Source organism: Phodopus roborovskii, unplaced genomic scaffold (assembly GCF_943737965.1).
Source record: "Phodopus roborovskii unplaced genomic scaffold, PHOROB, whole genome shotgun sequence".
Taxonomy (NCBI): Eukaryota; Metazoa; Chordata; class Mammalia; order Rodentia; family Cricetidae; genus Phodopus; species Phodopus roborovskii.
The window spans coordinates 2,002,321-2,027,481 of record NW_026126525.1 but is presented as its reverse complement, the minus strand read 5'-3'; the positions used below and the strand labels follow the sequence as shown (position 1 = coordinate 2,027,481).

Sequence of the window (25,161 nt, the reverse complement as noted above, 5' to 3'; positions counted from 1 at the left end):
CTTTCACAAAGATTTCTGCACTAATGAACACACAAACAACAGCAAGCACAAAGATCCTTTTGGGTGTGATGCTGTACATCTTTGGTCCTGGAACCTAGGAGCCAGAGTCAGGAGAATGTGAGTTCCAAGGCTCCTAGAGCTAAGCTGTGAGATCAAGGCAAGCCTGGTCTACATATTGAGTTCCAGAAATACACAGTGAGACCCTGTCTCCAAACAACAAACACAGAACAAAACAAAAAAGCAACAGCAACAAAAGTCTTCTGGCAGCAGAGGATGTAGCTCAGTTGATGAGAGCCCTTGCTTAGCATGCATGAAGCCTGGAGTCCAGTCCTCAGTGCTTCTTAACATTGGATGTGGTTGCAGGTGTCTATAATCCCAGCACTTGGGATGTAGAAGCTGGAGGATCAGAAGTTCAAAGCCAGCCTCTGCTACTTGAGACCCTGCCACAAATAAATACACACATCATTTTTAAAAAAAAAAGATGTCAGTTTAAGGGGTGGGAGATGTAGCTCAGTTGGTTGAGCACTTGCCTAGCATGCAAGAAACCCTGGGTTCGATTCTCAGTATCCCCAAAACCAGACATGGTGGCTTGAGCCCCTACTCTGAACACTTGGTAGAGGCAAGAGGATCAGAAGTTCATGATCATTTTTCATAGAATAGTTTGGGTTGCATGATACCCTATCTCAAAATGCCATTTTTGTATTATTAATCATGCACAGTTTGCTTAAATAAGTTTTAAATAGCACTCCAAGGCCAGTTTCCTTGTAAATCAGAATCCTCGTGCTATTTTAGATTTTGAGTAAATCATTGCAACATTGGACACTAGAGGGCGCTCCATGAGAAGGCTGGCTACACAGATACTGGGAGAAGTCTGCTAGAGCTGCAAGAGACCCAGCAACAGGAAGACGAAACAGGAAATAAACAATAAAAATCTACAGATAACATCACTAGGCCAGATGTCACAAGCTGCTTGATGGACTATGAATGGTTTCTCTTCACCAACTCCCACCCCTGTGACAAGAGCATTGACCTTTCGATCGTAGACCATTCAACTGTTCAGCCTCACATCTCTGTCAAGCAGGAGAAGGTATAATTATCTCCACTTTATAGATTAACAAACTGCAGTTTAACAATGGCAAGTGGTGTTCCCGAAGTCATAAGTACAGGGGTATTTTGCTATCAGCCTGGGACAGTTGACTCTGTGTCTTTCCAGGCCTTCGCTTGCAGAACATAGAATTCTTATGTTGAAACTTCATTGTTTCACACTCTTAAGTTTCACTCCAGGCTAAATAGTATCTCTGCAGTTATAAACATACCTTTCTGGAATTCTCACTTACTCCATTCCACCCCTGTGTACTGGAAGTGTCTCCTCCCTTCTTTCTCCATCATGGCCAAGGTCTTCATTGTTCTCCTCTCTGTGTCCTTAGACTACTCTGTGACATTTCTGACTACTGGGGCTCATAAATCCTTGACTACAAGGAGGGCTCATAAATACTGGCTCACAACATTTCACAAGGGTCAGAATCACCCAAACTTCTTGTCCTGCTTGTAGGCACCCAGCCCCTATACATGGTGTGATCCCAAGGCTGGGGTAATATCCTGTCACATTTATTGAGCATCCTGAGTGAGTATGATCTGGGTAGTTGGTGAGTTCCAAGGGGACAGGACACTCTGATTGCATTCCTTTGAATGCAATCATACTTCAGTATTATATCATCCTAACCTGATCAGCATTTGTTGCTGTTACCTTAAACATTTTCTCAGGATATTCATATCTACACATTTATTTCTCAAGAAGGGGAGTTCTGGGACTGGGGATGCAGGTTGGAAGCTGACTTGCCTAGAGTGCATAGGCCCTGTTTTTAAAATCCTAGCCCAGCACCACATAATAGTAGGTGTGGTGCTAGAAAGAGAGTTAAGTGATTAAAGCACTTGCTGCCAAGCTTGACGATCAAGTTCAAGCCTCAGGCCCAGGTGTAAGGAAAGAACCACAAGCTGTCTTCTTTTCCCACATGCACACATCACACACACATGCAAATAAATCAATAAACATTGAAAAAATTAGGTGAGTTGGTGTGTACCTCTAATCCTAGCAAGCACTTGGTGGGTAGAAACAGGAAGCCCAGAAAACCAAAGCTATTTCTGACTATGTAGTGAGTCTAGTGCCAGCCCAGGATACAGAAGACCCTATTTAAAAACAAACTACCTTGATTCATATAAGCATGGAAAGTGTACTACCCTTGTGGTCTGCCTTTGTGGTCAGGATGGGGCACCCAGAGGAACTGTGACATCATAGCTATTTCACCAACTTCATTTTCCCTGCAGATCTAAGGTCGTTGAACACTTACTTTTGGTTGTCTCTAATATGACAGCTGCTAAGCTAGACGCGGGAGAATCAGGATGTGTTGGAGGGAGATGAGGAGACGCTTCACTGACAGAGCAGTTTCTTAGGGCTGGATCCCTAGCCATAAAGAAAAATTAAAAAGTAAGGTACAGTTCCTGAAACTGAATGTGTAGTAGCTAAAGTGAAACCATCTTGAGAACTATATGCCAGCATGTTTAACTCTTAGTAGAAAAGAAGAAATAATACTATTCCACTCTTACAAGAGTTCAAATGAGTCTGGATCTTAAAATTGATACATTGTATATGGCTGTATCTTAGTCAACAGAGTGCTTGCTCAGCATGCATGGAGCCTGAGTTTGATCCCCACATTATGTGACAAGTTACATAATACAGGCCTTAAGAAGCCAGGAAGCATAATGGGACAAAGCCAGGTTTTAGATTCCATGAAACTTATACTGGGATACAATATAAATCTCTTGCTACTGATGCTACTGACAGCCTGGACTTTGTGTGTAAAGGTGGGCTGACAGCAACACCACCAACCTGGCACATGCAATCAACTGACAGTGTTTTGTGCTGGATGCTCCACCGAGCACTTCCCACATGTTCTCATGTCCAGTTCTCTCCACTATCTAATACCAATGCCACCACTGTTCACCTTTTACTGCTGAAGAAACCACCAGTTATGCACTAAATGTTTATGTCCCTGACCCAAATTCATAGACTGAAGCCCTGATACCCAGCATGGTGTGTTTGGAGAAATAATCTCTAAGGGAATAACAGACGTTAAATGAGACCCTATTGGGCTGGATGGACTAGTGTCCTAAGAAGAGACACCCGAGAACTATGTTTGCCAAAAGGCCACTTGAGGACATGGAGAAATGCAGCCGTAAGCAACCCTAGGGTAAAGATGTCACAAGACTCCAAGCCTTCAGCACTTTCTTCTTGGACTTTGCCTCTAACACTTCCAGAAAACCAATGTGTATTGTCAGAGCCACCTTGTTTATGGCATTCTGTTCTAGTAGCTGGAGCTAATTATGTCCTAACTTGCGTAGGGTAGTCTGCCTGACACAGATAACAAGTGGTACACCCAGGACTTGAACTTAGGACTGCTGGTGAGTAAATAAGATAATACAGATAAGTAGGGATGGTGGTACCTACCTGCAACCCCTGTACTCCGGAAGCAGATGCAGCAGGATTGCCTGGAGTTGGAAGCCAGCCTGAAGCTACATAGCAAAATCCTTTCTCAAAACCAAAACACAAACACCCAAACACACATAGCTATTTTACACACTGATTTGTACTGCAATACTATTTATTACACTAAACACTAGAAGCAATGTAGGTGCCAACAATAGAGAAATGGATTAAGAAAAAGTGCTCTATACACACAACAGATTTTTTTTTTTTTTTTGAGAAAAACATAAAGAAGAAAAGAGTCAAGGCTGGAGACGTGGCTCAGCAGTTAAAGGCATTTGCTGTTCTTCCAGAAGACTGAATTTTCCCATCAGGCAGGTCACTTAGTTTGAAAACAGCCTCTGCCTCTTGAGTATCAGGACTAAACCATCCTGGCTCACATTAAAAGTATAAAAATCTTTAAACAATCTGCAATGTTATAACTGTCTAGAGGGACAAGGGTCAGGGAAAAACAGCAGGGTAACAGGATATGAGTGAGAATATGCTCAATGCACAGTAAAGAGTTGGATGAAAACTTAAAAATTAATATAATTTAGTAAAACACCCCAAATATATCTAATATGTCCTGGCAAGGTGTATGATAAATTGTAAGGATCTGGTCAAGTTGATGAGTTAAAACAGACCTGAAGGGGGTCTTGAGCACTGAGAAATGAGACAGAAGATAGAGTTGAGAGGGCTCTCAGTGACTACTCCAGATACCCCAAGATTATATAATCTTATATAACCCAAGCAAAGGGGGAGGGAAGAGACTTCCTTACCATAATACAAGGAACAAGCAAACAAAATTACCTCCCCAATATCCAAAACATCTGGTAGTCACATCAAACATCCTGTAATTTGGTCTTGACAGTTAAGACATCCAATAGCCACACCTTTGGCCAAACATCCTCTTGTTTAACCTTGGAGAAGCAAGAATAGGTTTGAACTCTCTGACCGTAAGCCAAGATGAAATGGAACCACATCTATGGGCTCCCACAATCAACTCTTTAAATGGCAGTGGTGGTACACACCTTTGATCCCAGTGCTCGGGAGGCAGAGGCAGGAGGATCTCTATGAGTTAAAGGCCTACCTGGTCTACAGAATGAGTTCGAGACAATCTCCAAATCTATGGAGAAACCATGTCTTGAAAAACCAATATATATAATTTCTAATATTCCTACATACGTCTAGGAGTTGAACCCATGGGATTGTAACTGCTGGGGTGAGTTACTGTACAAGCCATTAAGGAAGACTGGTTCCTGGGTCCATGGCACAAGCCAGAGGCATAATGGAAGCTTGACCCTATCCCAGATTGGCTACAGCTCCTGCCCTCTGCCTCCAGAGCCAGCTCCCCCAACTCTGAGGCCTGCTATATGCCACCACCGGAGTCCTCTGGGGGTTCAAAAGTTCCCAGGTTCCCGCAGGGTCCCCAGACTGGCACATGTGTCCCTGCATCTGTCAAGTGGCTGCCCCTATGTAATCTGTCTCTGCTGCATTCACGACCCATTGGGATAACACTGCTTGACCTCTGGTAAGGAAGGCTGAGGCTCGGCCTTGAATCACAGAAGTCACCACTGGATACTTCCAAAACCTGTACAAATAGTCTCATAAAAATGGCACAAGGAGGAAAACCTCAGACCTGGGTGACTGGTGTGGTTGGCGTCACTACTGAGGTCTGAGTGACAGTTGTCAGAGAAGAGCTGGATCCTAACACTGGATATGCACAGACTTTAGTCCACCCAGTCAGAGTGCACTGTACCTACAAAGGCTGGGGACATGGCTCAGTATAGGGATGCACACCTGCGATCCCAGCACTCATGGGGGTCACACACCTGTGACCTCAGCACTCAGGAGAGAGAAGGATCAGAAGTCCCAGGTAATCCTTTACTACAAACTGAGTTGAAAGCCAGCTTGGGCAACATGAGAACCCACTTAGGAAAAAGGAAAGAAAAAGAGGGAGGGAGGGAGGGAGGGAGGGAGACAGAGAAAAGAGAAAGAGGGGAGGGGAGAAAAGAAAACAGACTCAGTGTGACCCTGGACACAGCACTCTGTCCTTGGAGGGCCCTTAGGCCTGCCTTAGCGGGTCTGTGAACGGCGATGCTGAAGCTGCCCCCAGACTTCATCCTTCTTTGTAACAGCTCTGAGCTTCTAGCACTTGCTCTTCGGCTATTTTTAACTTGTCCTTTCTTTTAAAAAATTACACCAGTGGAGCTTGATCAGCCCCATTTGGCTTTATGTAGAAAAAAAGAGAATTTGCAGACATTACCTAGTAACAGCTACAGAACACCATGGCTGGCTGGCGCGCCCCTGCAACCGGCCTTTTCCTGTTTGGTGCCATAGTTTTATTTTTGGATGGCAGCCTCCAACATATCACACTCATGCCACACAGGGGTTCACTGTGAACCTAGAAGAAACTTAAGATGTAGGCAAAAAAATTAGAAAAGCCAGTCCCGGTTTCCGATGGCAAGGCAGGGGTAGGAAGGAAGAGCTAGGTGCTGGTGATTTCAGACCGCCCGTGGCAGCTCTGAGCTCTTCATGCATGCACAATCTCTATTCCTCACATTGGTATTGATCAGCCAGCAGCAGAAATGACAGGAAGCCTACGGAAGGGGCAGCTACCACCTCAGATTTTTATTCAGTCATCATGCCAAACTCACAGCCCTAAACCACACCAGACACCACCATCAAAAACAAAGAAAAGAAAAAGTTCAAGTGTCTAACCACTGTGCAATAAACTGACAGAGACCCATCCACGCCGGTCAAAGCTGGGATCCGAGTCGCAAACAGAACCACTGACCTCAGGAGTGAAACAGCAGCTGGGCGTGTGCACTTGCTATCTGGACCGCGGCTAAGTATCACCCAGGTCCTTCTGGGCAGGCCACTAAAGCCCAGTGTTCATGCTCGGCCTGCTGATCATTCCAAAGTCCTCTGGCCACTCTTGCCATCAGGGTATTTCTGCCCTTCGCTGGGGTTCTGCCATGCCTTCATCTGATGGCACAAAGTTGCTGACTGCAGTTAGTGATATTCAGACCATGTGTATCGGCTCTCAGTGTGTATTTGAGGTCTGGGGAAAGAGGGGGGCTTGATAAACACCCCCCCCAACAGTATTGGCATTAAACTCACAACAGGCCAGTAAGATTTGTCTTCAGAACAAATGCTATTCTGAGCATCCTACAATCATGCAGAAGGGGGAAGTAAGGACAAAGGGCTGCCTGACTGATCATCTTGCTTAAATGATTTTCAGAATGGTTAAGAAGGGGACATTTGTGAGTGACAGAACTCATTTTAAATTAATGTCTGTGGGAGAGAGTTCTCCTGATGGAGTGTATAAAGTATGTTGATGGATATGACTCATTCACTAGTCAAAAGTAGAAAGTAGATGGGGTCAAAAGAGTAATTTTTTGAGTTGCCACTCATGTCTAGTGCTCATAATGTAAAAGGCAAAAAAAAAAAAAAAAAATCTGTGTTTAGACTTTTAATGAGATTAAACAGTTAAAACGACAACAAAAATACCCAGACTTGGGGTGCAGTTAGTTGATAGAGTGCTAGCGGTAGCATGCAGCAAGCCCTGGGTTTGATCCTCAGAACTGCATGAACCAGATGTGGGGGTACATATCTAGCACTTGGGAGGCAGAGGCAGGACGATCTGAATGACAAGTCATCTTTGGCTATGTGGGGAGTTTGAGGCCAGCCAGAGCTCTGCAAGTCCTTGTCTCAAGGGTGGGGTTTGGGGTGGGAGGGAGAGGAGCTAAAATGAGTGTGCTGAAGACCAACTTTGAGGGATCAACATAGGGAAGCGCTGAGCTCAGACCCCGTTGCACTATACTCTCACTCAGCAACAATCACTACAAGAGGCTGGTGATGCCACAGTGTAGGAAACCCTCCCCCAACAGCAAACAAGCAATCGATTCTGCTGTGGGTAACAGCTGATCACCATCTCATTCAATCACTCCCAAGGCTGTCTGCCAGATGTAGACTAGGACCCCACAGGTTGAGGGCTGAGTCCCAAGTCTGCCCCTGTAACTTTGGATGCCAGGAGCAAGTCCCAGGCTGTGGCCCTGTGCTTCTGAACAGCCACAAGCTGGGGGCCCTGCAATCCCCTTACTAAGTTTATTTTGCTAGGACTTCATGGCTCTCAGGGAAATGTGTTTAGTGGTTTATTGTAGAGGAAAACCACTTAGACTAAAGACAAAGAGATTCATGGGGCAGGAAGGGGAGTGCAGGATCAGAACTTCCAGACCTCTCTAGGCATGCCGCCCTGATCTGGGGGGCTCTCAGAATGTTTCCTTGGGTGTGGGTGTTTCACACTTTGTTCACACTTGTTTATGATAAGTCACTAATCACCAGTGGGCAATCCACCTTCAGCTTCACTCCACAGAGGTCAGGGGAAGGAAAGGTCAGAGTTCCAACCTTGTAATTCTAACTTGGTCTTTCAAATGACTGGCCCCCTATTGGAAAGCCACTTAAGAATGTCTAGTCATCGGCTTACATCAGCACTGAAGGAATTAAGACAACAACAACAACAATACACAACCTTCGAGATTCTCAAGTTTTGGGAGTTGTATTTCAGGACAGAAAGTCAAAGATGAAATACCTATTTTATAGTATCACACAGAGGTTATTTTAGGCTATTATAGACTCGCACAAAAAGGAATTTAGCAGGCCTTTTCTCATGTATGAGTGGCTTAGATTCATGTCCTAACTCCCCATATTAGGGTCTTCCAGAGATCCAGAGAGTTAGACACAATAGACTACAGACAGATGTTAGACTGTTGGACCAGGTGATGATAGGTAATAGATGGGCAAATAGATTTAGGTAGATGATATAAACATACAGATATGAACATGAAAGGGTTTATTATGGGAACTGGCTCATGTGATTATGGAGGCTGAAGAGTTCCATGCAATATCTGTAAACTGGAGAAGACCCAGATGAATCCAGTGTTATTAGTCTGAGACCAAAGGTCAGAGAGCCAGGTGCTGTATGACAACCAGGTACTGTGACAATATCCCTGAACGGATGTCTACTCACCCCAGATAGGGGGCTGACAACAGACCACAGTAAGCGCACCACTAAAGTCCACTGATATGGGATGTCCTTCTGTGTGCTGTGAACATGTTGCTTTTATTGGTTGATGAATAAAGCTGTTTCAGAGCAAAGCCAAGTGGGAAATCTGAATATATATAGAGGATAGGTGGAGTTGAGAGATGCCATGTAGCCACTGGGGAAACAAGATACCAGGGCATCACCAGTAAGCCATAACCACGTGGTAATACACAGATTAATGGAAGTGGGTTAATACTAAGAGAGAGCTAGGCAATAAGAAGCCAAACAATTTCAACTGATACTAAGTCTCAGAGTGATTATTGCATAAGTGGCTGTGGGGACTGGGCAGGCAGAAGGAACCAGTCCAGTGAGACTGGGCTGGGAGACAAACAGATCAAGGGGCCCAGGGGTTGAATGCATAAAACTTCCCCTACAGCCAGCCCACACTGGCGAACCAATGAGTTTTACTGGGTTCCTTACAGGAATATGGGTGAGAGGTTACTTATCAGAGCAGGGATGACTCAAAGACAGTTTTGTCACCAAAGCCCACTCCCACATAGGTGACAGCTCACAAAGCTGGGAACTTGGAACACACTGCACAGCCTGCAGACAGCTCCACAGGTTGGAGAGCATCCTTTCCAAGTGCCTCAGAGTGTCTGCCTAACCCTCTTCCGGGCAGTTTGGCTTGTCTGAGAGTGACTCTCAACCATCTTCATTGCTTGCTCTGGGAAGAAGTGGCCTGGTGGATACTGTCACTTTCAGGGACTTCCGGAAGCTATCTAGAATGTTACCTTCTGGTTTAAGGGCTTTCCGGTAGGATGGAGTGTTTCAATCTAGAAGCAAACTGTTACACAACAAGGGGGTGGAACACAAGGTCAACACGGTGTCACCGATTGACAGTGGGACAAACATTCTGAGAAATGTTTTGTCAGTTGTGTCATTTTACAACTGACAAACTAAAATGCCTGCAAGGTAACCAGGTTATGGAGTCTTAGGGAACTACTGTCATTTATTCAGTTTGTTGTTGACGGCAACCTGTTACTCTACAACATCAGGCTGTATTTAGAAGGTAGAGGGGTGTGTGTGTGTGTGTGTGTGTGTGTGTGTGTGTGTGTGTGTGTGTGCATGTGCGTGCATGTGCTCAAGTACTAGACGGGGGTGGGGGTTGTTGCTGTGACAAGTACCTGAGAGTTGTTTAAGGAAGGACAGACTTGTTTTGGCTCAGGGTTATAGACGTGCCTGCCATGGTCATGTGGGTCCATAGCTGTAGGCTTGAGATCAAACAGAGAATTATGGGATAGGATAGTAGGACACAGCTGCTCACCTCATGGGTTCTGGAAGGAGGACAGAGGGACAGTAATGAAGCCAGATATTTCCACAAGTGCATGTCCCCCCCCCCCCCAGTGGCCTGCTTCCTCCAGCAATGTCCCATCTGTTAAAGATCCCACAAGCCTCCCAGAGAAGAATACCACCAGCTGCAGGTCGAGTTGGCAGTGCACGGTGAGCACACTCAGAACAAGCTTCGACAACAGCTAACAGATCTCCTGAGGGTTTGCACAGAGATGGTGAGAAAGTCAGAATGACTTCAGAGTACTCTGTCTCAGCAGCACCAAGGGCAGCCTTACCAACTGGGGGGAGGAGCAGGCAGAGCAGACAGGAGGGGAGGAGGAGGAGCTGAGGAGGAGCAGGTTCCAAAGGGAAAACCGGAAGTCAGGTTCTGGTCACTGGAGTTTGTGCTGGCTCCCAGATGTCTAGGTGGGAAAACCAACAAAGCAGAACACAGGTTGGAGCTTAGGAGAGAGGACTTGAGACAGACACAAACGGAGAGTCCTTGACCTGCAGAGCAATTCCAACCCATGTGAATACAAGCATTGAAAGGAGTGAACATTGTAGCATGCATAATAATTAAAAATAATTCCAGAGACAGATATTGGGGTTCAACCTGAAGACCAGAAAAGCAAAGCAGACAGCCAGTAGCTCTTATTACCTCTACCAAGGCTGGGGAGATCCTATCTCCCCTGTGACTGGAAACTGAATCTCACATGAAAGCTTTGCTTCTTCCTTATACAACTTTCTAGTGCTGGGATGGAAGGTGTGAGCTCTGGTACTGTTTTAGATGGATTCAATCTCTCTGTAGCCTGGGGCAGCCTTGAACTCACTGAGATCCATCTGTCTCTGTCTCCTGAGTGCTGGGATTAAAGGTGTGTGCCACCACTGCCCAGCTTCTATGGTCACCTAGTGTGGCTGGCTTTGCATTCTGATCCCCAGGCAAGCTTTTTATTAAATCATGAACTATGTCACCACAGAACATGGTGCCTTGGACTATGGGAGAAGGCAGTATCCTAAAGAAGGTTACAGTATTCAGTGGTTCTGAGAGGCTAATTGTTTTAGTAAAAACCCCCAGTCAGGGGCTAGAGGTATAGTTCAATGGTACAGTGTTTCCAGAAGACCCAGCTTTCACCCCCAACACCACATAACCATGCATGGTGGTGTTTGGCTGTGATCTCAGCATCTAGGAGGTACAGCCAGGGCAGATATTCAAGATCTGAGTTCAAGGCTGGCCTGGGATACAGAAGAGTCTGTTTCAAAACAAACAAACAAATAAACACTAAGAATCAATAAAGTTCTAGAAAAAAAATAATTGAGAGAAATTGGTAAGAGTACAGAGTGTTCTCTTCAGGCATTTAGATGCAAATGGGAAAAGAGAAACGCCCATCTCAACCCTTGACTGTGACCACCGCTGCCTGTCTCTTTATTTGCCTCTTTCCATTACAGTATTGTCATCATCAATTTTTAGCCAGGACAGAGAAGGCAGGAAGACAAGAGCACCCATGTACAAATTTGTAGGTGGCTGAATTTTTTATGTGTACCTTCTCCCTTGTTTGTTGCTTTTCTGTTAATTTACTGAAATGGTCCATTTACTTCAGGGCTACCAATTAAGAGATGTCTGCTCTCCTGGACAGGCCAACTGAAATTTGCCAATCTCATAATCCATTTCAGAAGGCACAACAGACTTACTTCCCTCCTCTCGGGTTAAGACATGTGCTTTAGTTTTTCTGGTTTCAATTTCAACACACTCTTTCTAACTATAGCAGTCTGGCAAAGTGTTACATCATTGGAAGTTACCCAATCCGGTCCACCCAGGGCCATTTCCTTTCTGACCTGCTCACAGCTATTCTGGCCTCCATCACTGAAACTTCCTCAGCTGTAAAAGAGGCCAATTGCCTCCTGCTCTCAAGGCTAAGAAGTGAGATAGCTTAAAGATACTTAGAAAAGAAAAAGAAAAAGAGTTAGCTTAAAGTAGACAATGGCCAAAGATACAGCCAGGAGTGGTGGCATCCATCTGTGTTCCCAGCATTGGGGAGGGATAGATGTGCAGAAGCCAAAGGCCACCCATGGCCATACAGGAAGTTCAAGGTCAGCTTGGCCTACATGAGACCCTGTCTCAAAAACTTCGAATGAGAAGGCACTGCATTACCATTTGTTATGGCCCGGCTCACTCAGTGGTTACAGCATCGGTATGTCACTGTGGGGATCTAAATATTAGCAGAGTTGTGAGTCAGCCACAGTAGATGATACCCTTTGTCACATCTTTGACATGTGGAAATGTTGGTACTAGATAATACTATGTTCCAGGCACATTTTCTCCCTCTCACAAATCTTTCCACATCCCTACCACTTTCTACATTATTCATATGTGGATATGCAGGCATAGACAGATTTATTCTCTTTTTTTCCCTTTCTAAGTTATCCCAGAACATTTGAGACTAATTAGTAACTTTTGATTTCCACACATTTTATAAAAGATATGCCTATAGATTATTGGGATGTCTGCTGCCTATCATATGTTAAGCTTTTTACTTGATAATGGAAAGATGTCAAAAATCCCACCTCTCAGGAGCCTGCTGCTCCTTCTCTGGTAGGAAGGTCAACTACTCGTCCATCCAGTGTTATTGAGTGTCTGTGCTGAGCATGCTACAGCACAGGTTAAGTGCAAATCAACTTTATGACTAAAGCACTTGGGGAAGGAGAGGTACATCAAACAGTAGGCTTTATCATACACGGTCTTTTAAGACAGCTTTGTGACTTAACTGGACTTGTTAGAGCAAACGAAGCCACTTAAAAGATGGTCTGGGGCTGCTGGCAAGATGGCTCAGTGGGTAAAGGTGCCTGCTGCTAAGTCTGGGTGTCTGAGTTCCATTCCTAAGTTCACATGATAGGAAGATAGGCTGACTCCTGCAAGTTTTGAACACTACAGCACTTGTGGCATGGGTTCTCCCTAAAACCCAGATAAATAAATACAAAAGTGAGAAATGTTTTAAGACTTGCTCAGTCACCTTGGCAGAAGTGACAGTCACTTGGTTATATAATTTTTAGTCTTTTTTTTTCCCCCAGCTTAAAAAAAAAAATATTGTCTTACGACATGCTACGCAGGCTAAAGTTGAGTAGCAGCCTTAGGAGCAGTGCCTGTAGAGGGATAAGCCACTGTGGCTTTCCTGATATTGACATGCCACGAACAGAAGGTGCTCAATCCCCACTTAATAAGCAACAGATAGAACTCTATGAATTTTTGTTGAACTTCCTGGAAACATGACTGTGTTTCCTGTCACACTGTAGACATGTTTGGGGGTACCCCAGACCCTTAATTCTGACTAACTTAAGATTGATTTTTATAATTTCTGTGTGTGTGTGCCTGCCTTTCAAGACAGGGTTTCTCTGTGTAACAGCCTTGGCTATCCTGGAACTAGTTTTGTAGACTAGTCTGGTCTTCAACCCACAGAGCTCCACCTGCCTCTGCCTCCTGAGTGCTGGATCAAAGTTGTGTGACACCACAGTCCAGCTCAATTTTCATCTTTTCCCTATGCCTTCCCGGTTATTTTCCTTGGGGGAAAGGGGTGGGGTCCAAATAGGGTTTTCCACTGTATTAATATATCCTGGACTACCAGAGATATTTCCCATTTTTTAATTTAACTTTAATTTATTATGTGTATGATTCCTCAATTCCTCCCCCCCCCAAAGGCAATATTTAAGGTATCCTAGGCTTGCTCAAATTTGTTATATAGATAAGAATCACCTTCAACTTCTGATTCTCCATCTTCGTTGCTAGGATTACAGACCTGTGCCACAATATCTAACATACTGTGTATTCGGAGTTTGAGATCAAAACCCAGACTTGCTGCATTCTAGGTAAACACTCTACCAATTAAGCTATATCTCCAGATGCCATGTGTAAATATTCTTGACACATGCACTTTTTGTATTCATGTTCTAAAAGCAAAAATTTCTAGATGTGGAATTGTGTATTCAAAAATATAACATACACTTTCCACATTACCTTTAATCCTAACACTGGGAAGGCAGAGAGAGGCAGGCTGGATCGCTTAGTGTTTAAAGTCAGCCTGGTTTATACAGTGAGTTCCAGGACAGCTAGGACTGCATAGTGAGACCTTGTCTCAAAACAAAACAAAGGCTCAGTGGTCGCTTTTGCAGATGGCCAGAGTTGGATTCCTTGCACTTATACCAGACAGCTCCCAATTGCCTGTAACTCTAGCTCCAGGCAGATCCAATACCTCTGGCCTTCACAGCTTCTCACTTGTAGGAAACCACACACAGATCACACAATGCGCATCATTAAAACAAATCTTGAGGCTGGGCATGGTAACTCACTCTCCTGTAACCCCTGCACTCTGGAGGTGAAATCCTAAGTTCCAGATATACATCGAGTTCAGGTCAGCCTGGACTAGGAGTTCCAGATACACAGCCGGTTCAGATCAGTCTGGGCTACAGGGAATTTGTCTCAAAAACAAGATTTCCCAACTGTATTTCATTAGAATTTGTCCAATTTAATCTCACATTCAGTGTGTGACAATGTGTTCTCTCTTCGATGTATGGTATAGACTGCTGTCTGAACATCACTTCTTTACTTTCTCAATTTATATACATCTTTTGGGGGAGGGACTGGGGTGATAGTGTTTTTTTTTTTTTTTTTTTTTTTTTTGAGACAGGACCTCGTGCAATCCATGCTGGCCTCAAACTCGGTATGTAGAGGGTAATCTTGAACTCTGTATCCTACTGACTCTACTCAAGTGCTGAGATTACAGGCCTGTGCCTCCATGCCCACCTGGCTTTTAATTTATACCAATAATAAAACGATGGGTTTTTTAAAAAATTAAGAATCAACTTAAAAGATAGAAAAAGTAGGTGTAGTATTGGGTTGTGTCAGAAAAGGTAGAAACTTTCTACACTGTCAATAGAATGAAAACAGTTCTAACCTCCAAGATCAGCAAACCCAGGACTGTAATTAGATCACCTGCCACACACAGGCTGCCCACGCACTTCCTCCTTGGCAGGGTGTGGGTAATTGGAGAGGCTGCACTCCGGAGGGTCCCGGAAGGAAAGAGAAAGCTGAGGTTCCATCTTGAACCGCCTAGGGCTGCTCTGCGGGAGGGCGTGGGTCCTAGCCTCTCACCCCTCCCTGTCTGGACTATTTACTTCCATGGCTCAACATCTAAGGAGCCACTGTCGTCTTTCTGAAGCCCAGAAACCATCTCTTTAGGGCCCCTCTCTGTAGGACCCCACCCTTCCTAGGTGCCTTGTGTGGCGATGGCTCATTAAGATCATGAATCTTGACGGGATGTTTATGGGGATGACTTCCAGAAGCACGTAGCTTCGGATGAAAGGAGATACTGAAGTATGGGGAGGAATCATTTGCTTTCTTTCACTGAGCCAAAATAATTACCAGCCTGACTCGGTGTCTTGACCCCAAGCCTCACCACTGAGGAAAAACAGACTTCGACCGCATAACAGCAAAACAAACAAAAAACAAAACAACACGAGACAGCGATCGAGCTGGAAAACTTTTTAGAACAACTTCCCTGGTGCCTGTTTCGTGTGCACGAGGTTTGTGGTTAAAAAAAAAAAAAAGGCTTTGATAGCTGAGATAGCTTGGTGAAGCCGAGCAACTGTTGGTGTAGACGTTCAGTTGCAAGTGCCCTAAATCCCGGTTAATTGCTTTCTCCTTCGAGTTGGAAGGCATTTGATGACTTTTAACACCCCACCCCCAATTCTTCCAATCTCAACGATCAGTTTTTAGTGGTCAGATCAGCCTCCTGAAATTGCAGAGCCCACGAAGCTTCCCAGCGCAGCCCGTTCCTTTAGAGGCACAGACAGTCTGGCTCCATGCCTGCCCAGGTGCGCGTCGGGGAAGATAAGCACTGCGCCCCGGGCGACGTTCGGCTGCCATTCTTCTCCGCCCGGTGCACCTGCCGAGCGTCTAGCAGCCAGTCCGGTATCCCGGCCACCTCCCCACCACCCAGTACCTCGGAGCAGCCGGCCGGACCCCTAGGCGGGCGCGGCGGGGCGCGCGGGCACAGCGCCGGCAATCACATGGAGGCCCGGGCCCGCCCCATTGGCTACGACCCGGCCAGTCGCGGCGCTCGCAGGCTGCGGTTGGTCCCAGAGCTGCGGCGCCTGTACGGGCCCGGAGTCCATGTTACGCTTTGTCTAATTCCCCTCGTTACAGAGTCATGTGCTGCTGCTCCCGTCGCCGCTGCTGCCGCCGCCCGGGGTGCCCCGGCTCCTCCGCCGCGCTTCGAGGTGGCAGCCGAGGGCGGGGCCGCGGGCTCAGGGTCCAGGGCGCCGCGCGCCTCCGGGGTGGGTCCCGGTGCAGCCGCCGCCCGCCGCAGGTGATGCCGCCGCCTCCCGCCTCCGCCTAAGCTCCTGCGCGCGCGGCCCGGGCTGCCCGCGAAGGTGGGTGCGCGTCGGGCCACCCGGGCCGGGAGGGCGCAGGTGGAGCGGCCCCGGAGCGCGCAGGCGTCCTGCCTCTCCGCGCCCGGTGTCGCGGCGGAGCCCCGGCTGCCTCCGGGGCCGCGATCGGGGATCCGTAACAGCATCGGGACCTCGGGTCGGGCAGGGTGACCAGGCCCCCACCTAGCGCCGGGACATTGTTCCGCTTCGGGCCCTGTGCGGGCCGGGTGCCGGCTGCCGCGCTCCCGCCTCGGCCTCGGTGCGCGCGATCGTAGGGGCGGAGATTGTCCATCGCGGCGGCTCGGAGTCCTCCCAGAGGTGGGTGTCTGGTGTCTGGCCTGTTTGGCCAAGTGCCGGCGAGAGGAGCCCTTGAACTTCTCCAGAAACGCCTACCCATCCGCCTCCGTCCCGCTCCGGGTGGGCCGCGCGGGAAGCCAGCGGACTGGGGCGGGGAGGGGAGGCCCTGCGCCCCGCCCCCCGCGCACGGGGGAGGGCACTGGGGCCGCAGGTGCACTCTGCGCGCCGCGGGCCATCTCCGGGTTGGGTACCGGTATAATCCGCTTCTAGCTTGTTTGGAAGCGTGGGCTCTTGGGAACCGGACTTCTGCTTGATTCTGGCTCAGGGGCTGGGAAAAGAGGAAAACTGGGGTGCCTATCCAGAGGACTGTCGCCTCCAGTTACTGGAGGGTCGATGGGGACCTCCCTCTTCCTGTCCCGCTTCATGGGGGGTATCCCTAACAGATAAGGAAATAAGATATTTTTTGTTATTGTTCTTTGATTTTATTTTTTTATTTTTTAAGCCACCCGCAGTGAAGGAGAACTGCTTCAGGTCGAGGGGAGGAGAGGTAGGTCCCCTCTGGAGAGGGTTGGGGTTAGGGTCTCAGCGCGTCCCACGCAGTTGGGTTTGCTTGTGGCTGAAGTGGCGAAGTAGGATTGCTGGAGAGAAAAAAACAAAGGGAGAAAATGGGAGCAGGAAGGAGGAAGGCAAAGAGACCAAGGAATGGGCGTCCTACCCGAACTGGAGCCCTAGCTCGAGACTCTTGGGACTCCTGTTTGATTTGTGTTTCCTCTCAAGATTTTCTTCTCTTTGACTTTGGAAGTTGTCTTTTAGTTTTTATTTTTGTATTAGGCAAGACAACTATGAAGGCGAGGTTTTGTAAGAGCTACAGAAAAGCTGACTTCTGGGAACTCTCCTTGGCAATTTAAATAATAAAATCCTACCTAGCTAGCGTTTACTGAGCACCTAACGCACTGGAGGTAGGAATAGGCCAGGATGAGCTGGGAATTCCCGGCTGCAGTACAGGTGGGGGCTGTTTACTTAATAAACAACCAAGGGTCCATCGTATGCCAAGGAAAACATGGTTAAGAGCTTCCTCCCCAAAGCTGCTGGGATCTTGGGGGCATCTAACAGACCTGGGGGGGCGTGACCATGCTTTGTAAGCGCTAGTGTTTCTCAGACAGCACCAGCTGTTACAGTTCATGGACCCTAAGCGCGCGTGCGCGCACACACACACACACACACTCACACACACACACAAAATCAGGTTAAAATCCAACATCTCGATATGGAGAAGATTTGAAGACTTATGCTAATCACTTAGGGAGCCATCCATAAAACGACATTGTAACCCACAACACAGTGCTGGACAGGATTCCAAAAGGGAGAGTTCCCAGCTCCGTCCACGGGACCATACTACCTTAGATTCCTCCGGTTTTTGCTGAAGGTGTGTAAACTTTGTTGATTGAAGCCTAACAACAGCTTAAGAGGTCAGAGTGAACTGTCCTCAGGTGACCCTGTCTCTGCACCGGGTGGAGTGTTCCTGATGCAACAGTATTGAGCCATGGCTACAGCCTTCTTAGCCTGCCTTTGCCCTACAGCATTGGAAAAACCTTGGTTAACAAGTGCCGCCGCGCCCCTTCCCCCCTGCCCCCATTAAGTTATAGATTCCATGGAGTTTTTCTGAGGGCTTTTGTTTTTAAGTTTTAATTTTTATGGAACAATGTGATGTACTTGCATTGTCCACATAGTTAATTATGTTTTGGGAGCTCTCTGTTTTGGAAATTGGACTTTGCCAGTATTGTGGGCAAGTTGTAGATAAGTTGGCTTAGATCATCAGGCTAAAGTTTTGACGAATCTTTGTATTTATGATCATCTATGTTCTTTCTGTTTTTGTGTTTGAGATGGGGAGGGTCTCATAGTGTAACAGTTAGCCTGGAGCTCAAGAATGTGTGCTCTTTATACTTTTCCTGGTGCTGGGGTTACAAGTGTGTTGCACTGTACATGGCCCCATCTGTTCTTGAAGTGGTAATTTGAAAGGACTTCACCTTTCTACTGGTATCTGAGAAACCAGTACAGGCAGGAATTGGGGAACAGAGGGGATGCTGTGCTCTCGAGAGCAGATAAACTTGCAGAAGTCTAACAGTTGAGGGTGAAAGTGTGAGAGGGCAGAGGCAGGGACCAGAGTAGACTGTAGTTAGGGGTGTGGCTGTCTCAGAGGAAGGAGCTGGGCCACACACTTTAGTGGCAGTAACCTAGTTAGTGGGAAAGTTGGCTATATGTGAGTCAGTAAATCAACCTGAGGTTTTCCACGGACCTTCTGCCTCTCAGTAGGCAGTTGGCAGCATGTGGAGAATGTGTGCTTACCATAGCCCTGGGGCAGGTGCTACTGGCTTCTAGTGGGTAGAAATGTCTTTTAAACAGCCTAGAATCCACATGGTGAAAGGAGAAACTGATTTCCCCAAGTTGTTGTTGGGTACATACCCTTCCCCCTAAGTAAATAATGCAAAACAGCGGATGAGCCTTGAATGCATGGGGTGATGGGCCTAGCCTAGAGAATGAGCATGTTTGTGATGTCAGTGGTGCCCACACTGGGACTGGGGGAAGCTGGGTGGGTAAAGTGCTTGCACAAGCTCCTTACTGAACTCGAGGAACTGAGTTCAGATCCCCAGTGCTATCGGAGGGGTGACAGGAATATTCCTTGGGCTCCCAGGCCAGCCAAGCTGAGATGTATAGGCCACAGCTTCTTTGAGAGACCCTATCTCAAAGTCTAAAGTGGAGAGGACTAGATTATGAGGAGCTCTGGCTTCTGTACATAAAAGTAGTGCCAAAGTTGACACTGCTCCCCTGTGCAGTGGTGGCCTTCCCAGAAGTGAAGTTACATTTCTGAACAGAGGGAGGGTTTTTGCTTTTGTTTTTCTGAGACAGGGTTTCTAGGTATAGCCCTGGCTGTCCTGGGACTCTGGACCAGGCTGGCCTCGAACTCAGGTCTACTTGCATCTGTTTCCCGAGTGCTGGGATTAAAGGCATACAGCACCAGTCTTGTAAGGGAGATGGTTCTTGATGTGTGAAGGATAGTAATATGAAACTGGGAAACTAGTCTAGGAGAGTGGCTCAGTGTAGGTCTGTAGTGCTCAGGGTCTGTGCAAATCCTATAATTGGGAGACATGATTTTGAGGGTGATTGATGGCTTGCAGGCGGGATCATATTGAGGTAAGTGAGGTATCACGGAGCTGGTGTTTAAGAGAGGCCCAGTCTGACTTCTTCAGCAAATTTAGTTTAAATATCCCAAGGAACAGGAACCTTCCCACTGGATGACAGGTCACTGACTGCCTTGCTCTGGAACTGTCCATTCACAGGACAGAATGAGGTCTCCTTTCCCCCAGTTTTACAACGTAAAGTAGTCTCCATTGTTGATCTTTCATATCTTGTCAGCCCTGCTCCTGAAAGGCCAGGAATTCAATATGGTAATTGGGATAGGAGTGGCCAGCAAGGAGCAAAAGGAAAGCTACCTCTGAGACCTACTGTGCTTAAATTTCCACTGTTACTTAAGCTGTCTTGGTAACTTCTGCCTCTCCCAACACAGACTCAGGCCGTAGTCAAAACTGCAGCGACTTGTTGCAGGAGCTGCTGTGTTTGTGTGCATGGGATAACATTTTTCTTTTCCTTCCTCTTGAGAGGTTGAGTTAGACAGTTTGTTATCTTGTCAGGCATTTTGAATTTTGGTTCCATCTTGTAATCCTGGGGGGGGGCAGGGGTAAGGGCGGGGAGCAAGGATGGTTTTGCCAAAGCGCTGGTTGCCACTCATCTGGTTGTAGTGGGACTCACAGATTTGGGGTGTTGAGGGTCTTTTCTGGGAGCTGAGTGTGTTGGGGATGGAGGAGTCCCAGAGGCTGGTTGACTCTGGTGTGGGGCTTGTTGTCCACACCGCTTTGAGCTCTTGAGGACATCTGAACCTGTGGTGCCTTTTTTGCTGTTTGTTGCTGGAGAGTCACACATGTCTGAAATGTCGACTTCCTCCTCTGAGATTCTTTTCATTCCGTGTGGACATCTGGAAGAGAGCTGCTGATGTCTTTTACAAACTGGAAGCTTACCAGATCAGAGGAGGTCGGCTGTGTGAACTCGGCTTCCACTTGGCTCCTCCCTGTGTGGTTTGGTCTGTGCTGGTGTGCCCAGGACACTGGCTGACAGCTTTACACCGTGGAAGAAGAGGCCTGGGGTTTGGGATCAAGCACCTGTTGCTGCGCTTTAAGATGTGCTGTGATTTTGTGAGTCATTTGGATTTCATGAGAATGTTAGGAATTATTCCTAGATATGCTGCTTCAAAGAAAACAGGCCAGAAGTTCTGGGAACCTAGTGCCAGGTTCTTGAGATATTTTAGCTCTCCCCAGCAATATTGATTGATTAATAGGGACAGATTCAGATATCCCATACTGGTCTGTCTCAAATTCCAATTTATTATGTAGCCTGAGGATGACCTTGAACTCCTGATATTCCTGGTTTCCACTTTTCCGGTCCACACCATGCTAGGTGAATGTAGTGGTGGGAATGGAACCAGGGCTTTGCTTTGTGCATGCTAGACACTCGCTGTACCAATTGAACTAAATCCCCAGCCCTTAAATTGGATGATTGTCATCCCATAGTATTGAGGAGCAAAATTCCAACTATGCTGATCCATACATGTATCCCTTTTGTTATGCATGTCCGGTATGTTCTGTCCCTTACTGTGGTCATATCTATCCAAATGGTTTAGTTAGCTGGGTCTCATTTCTGTTCTGGAGATCAGGGATAATTCTATAAGAAGAGGTGTTTGGAGAACATGTGATAGTGAATCCCTTTTGATACTGTCCTCCATTGCTGGGGCTGTAGCTCAATGGTGGGATGATTGGCTGGTGTGTTTGAGACACTAGATTCGGTTTCCTGAAGGAGAGGAAGGAAGGAATGGAAACTGGAATGGATCAACCTTTGGATATTAGAGATGAGAATATCCAGCCATGGGAAGGTGGTTTGATTAAGCTGGTGTCAGAATACAAAGGCTCAGATGAAAGATTTTTTTTTCTCTGCCTGGAGGTGTGTAAACAGTTGGGGTCCCTTGAGTCTTATTTATATAATTGAACCAAAAGAAGGAGCGCACGGTGGGACTTCTAGCTTTACAGGTGACTCTTGAGGATTGTGAAATCTCCCACCAGGAGGGGTTTGCTCCGAGGAAACCATGCAAGGTTGTATGAGTCATCTGAATGATTGCAGATGATTTTAGGCTTCAGATAGGTGGGGTTTTTTTTGTTTGTTTGTTTGTTTGTTTTTTGTTTTTTTGTGGTGGTGGTGGGACAAAGGAGCTATGATAAGATGGAGTTTTATTTTATTTTTTTTTTGGGAAAATCAGGAAGAATCCCTGTAAAGAACTGACTAGCACCACCCTTCCTGCACAGGGTTTCTCTGTGGCTTTGGAGCCTGTCCTGGAACTAGCTCTTGTAGACCAGGCTGGCCTGGAACTCATGGAGATCTGCCTGCCTCTGCCTCCCCAGTGCTGGGATTAAAGGTGTGCACCGCCACTGCCCTGCTATTTTTTTTTTTTTAATAAATTTTTGAGACAGTTGCACAGCAGGAACTGATCTCTAGAGGACAACTTCGAACTAGTCATCATCCTCTTGCCTCCAACTCCCAAGTGATAGATTTACTGGTGTGCACCACCAAGACCAGCTCAGAAAGTAAAGTTTGAATTTTGTTCTCCATGCTAATTTTCTTTGGGGTCATGGCCACTCTGCTTTAAGACACACACACACAAAGGTGTGATTCCCTGAAAGATTGGGATTACAGCCATACCCACTTTCATTCAGTGCCTGTGCAAGCATTCTACCGACGTAGCCATGGGGGGTATCCACTGAAGACCCTTTAAGAAGGTGTGGCTGCGGAGCCTTTTTCTTATGAGGTGAAAAGAGCTTTCAGGAAGCGTTAGATTCCTTACCCAGTGAGGACCAGGACAGCATATCTCCCCAGTTTGGCTCTTGGTGCTGTTTTGAGCAGGAGTCCTGGGCAAGATGGCTCCTTCTCTAGAAATTGTTCCACAATGAGACTGCAGCTTGCCTAACCTGTGGGAAAGTGAGCATAGACAGGATGCAGCAAGCTATTCGTTTTAATTTTAGGTTATGTTTTCATTGCTTGGGTTGTCTTCTCTGTTCTGTTGGATTATTACTATTTTTTTCCTTTTGTAAAAAGATTATAGTGGGGTTTGTTTCTTGATGTTCTGTAGTTGTTTGTGCCCCCCATTTATTTATTTATTTATTGTTTATTTGTTTGTTTTTGAGTGCCTCTCGTGTAGTTCATGCTGGCCTCCAAGTCATTGTGTAGCCAAGGATAGCCTTGAACCTGTGATCTTCCCATTTCCATTTTCGGAATGTTGGGATTACAGCCATACCCACTTTCATTCAGTGCCTGTGCAAGCACTCTGCCTTTTTTCCCTCTTTTGGTCAGGGTCTTAAATGTGTGCATTAGTACAGGCTGTCCTCAAACCCAAGATCCCCCTGCCTCAAGCTCTCTACCATACTTGACCTTTTTCAGATTTTAGTCTGGCAGTGTCATGGTGGTCTTACTGAAATCTTACTGAAATGAAATCAAAGGTATGAGAATTACTCAGTTTTCAAGATGTTTACATCCTTCCCTGATGGCCACTGTCCTCATAACTGTGGGGACAGTTTCCATGAAGTCTTTCCCTAATTCTTCACTCTCATGTTCGCTGGTAATACTGTGTTAGTCACCGTGCTGTTGCTGTGAAGACACACAGTGACTGAGGCAGCTCTTATGAAGGAAAGCATTTAATGGGGATTGGTTTAGTTGCAGAGGCTTAGTCTTTTAACATGGCAGGAAGCATGGTGGCCCACAGGAAGGTGTGGTGCCAGAGAAGGAGCTGAGACTGCGTCCTGATCTGCAAGTAGAGACAGATCCTGGGCCTGTCATGGGCTCCAAGTTCACCTAACCCTTCTGATCCTTTCACACAGTTTCACTTCCTGGTGACTAACCATCCAAATATGGGCCATTTCCTGTTCAGACCACCACAGAGAGGAATGCTGTCAGAGGGGTCTCCACTCCCCACTGTTCAGACAAGGGAGCAAAGGGTGGTGGGACAACTTTCTCCAGAGGCTGTTGGCTGCAGGTTATTACTTACTTACTTATTCATTCATTCATTCATTTATTTGCTTTTGATGCTGGCATCGATGTTATGGTGGAAGGGTCTCCCCAGCCCCTGTTACCTATACACCCAAAGAGTCTGGGGTGTTATGGTGGGGGTTCCACCCAAGCCCTCTCCCATCTCCCTCCAAACCCTGCTGCATCTCAGAAAGCCCACCAAATGATGACCCCCACCCGCAGAAATGCTCAAGACCACTCCCACAGGATATTTAGACTGTCCCTCAGAAAGTAGACCTGTGGTTTTTGGGTCTTTCTTTTTTGTCTCCCTTCTGTTGGTCTGGAAAATCATCTGGGAGTGTTGTATCCATTAAACGTGGTTTGATTAATTTGGTTTGATTTGGTCTGATTTGGATTGTTCCATCATCGGCAGAGAGGCTCATTGGGATGCAGAGACTTTTCTCTTGAACCCTGCTCCTCCTGTGCCTGCCTCTCAGTTTCAGGGCTCTCAGACCTGTGTCAGTATGCCCAGGTTATTTATATCCATTGTGTTCAAGTATAGTTTTAGTGGAGTGAATTCATATAGTTAAATTTCCTATCTCAACAGTTTTAGTTTTCAGACTCACATTCAGCCAGAGATGAAAAGTGGATAGTTATATATCTTGCAGCAGCAGTGTGTACCCTTCTTATACATAGACATACACAGACACACAGAGACACACATACATTTTTCTCTTCAAATTCTTATTTTTTTCCTTTTCTTGGATTTTCAAGACAGGGTTTCTCTGTTTAGTCCTGGCTGTACTGGAACTCACAGAGATCCCCCTGCCTCTGCTTCCAGGGTGCTGGGACTAAAGGCATGCACCACCGTGCCTGGCTTAAGTTATTTTTTAAAAGTGCACACAGAAACTCTTGTGCATGTGGGGGTCAGAGGTCAGCCTTGTGGAGTCAGTTCTGTCCTTCTACTCCAGATCAAGCTAATGTTGTTAGGCTTTTGCCACAAGTACTTTACCCACTGAGCCATATCACTGGCTGTTTTAGCTTAATTCTTTTAAAATGTTTTTCTGTTTCAAAACAATTTTCTCTTGCTTAGTTCTAAATTTTCCTTACACCCTCCTGTAGATTATATGCCAAGGAGGAGTTTGGCATGCAACAGATGCATTGGTGATTTTTGCATGAGGAAGAGGGAGGCACCGTGGTCTGTGTGGGAGGTTAAAGCAAGAGTTGTCTCAGGCAAATACCTGGCATGTGGTGCCTAAGGGAGCATCTTCTGAGTTAGGTAGGTTACTCAGGACGGTGTAATCTTGAGGGAGGAGGGGAGGGCTGAGCAGAGGAAGAAAGAGACATCGTGTTTACAACTGTTTGCCCTGTCAGAATGTGAGCCAAACTTATGATTTTTCACTGGATGCCAAAATCTGGATTCTTTTGTAAAATCTGATTTTAAAAGGTT

The 25,161-nt window shown here is 46.5% G+C and overlaps 1 protein-coding gene and 1 non-coding gene across 5 annotated transcripts in view; both read left to right on the top strand.

Moving 5' to 3' along the window:
* The first annotated feature begins 499 nt into the window (after nucleotides 1-499).
* Trnaa-agc (transfer RNA alanine (anticodon AGC)) lies at nucleotides 500-572 on the top strand. Its single transcript has one exon. It is a non-coding gene; the product is annotated as a tRNA-Ala (tRNA).
* Nucleotides 573-16,167: 15,595 nt separating this feature from the next.
* Lrrc8d (leucine rich repeat containing 8 VRAC subunit D) overlaps nucleotides 16,168-25,161 on the top strand; it is a 106,035-nt gene continuing 97,041 nt past the window's right edge. Inside the window, exons 1-2 of one of the 4 annotated variants that reach the window (XM_051198138.1) lie at nucleotides 16,169-16,316; nucleotides 17,113-17,157. The gene's annotated coding sequence lies outside the window, so the exon portion shown is untranslated. Of the gene's footprint in view, nucleotides 16,317-16,489; nucleotides 16,632-17,112; nucleotides 17,158-25,161 lie in introns of those variants that run through there. The other 3 variants (XM_051198137.1, XM_051198140.1, XM_051198139.1) reach the window with 3 other exon arrangements.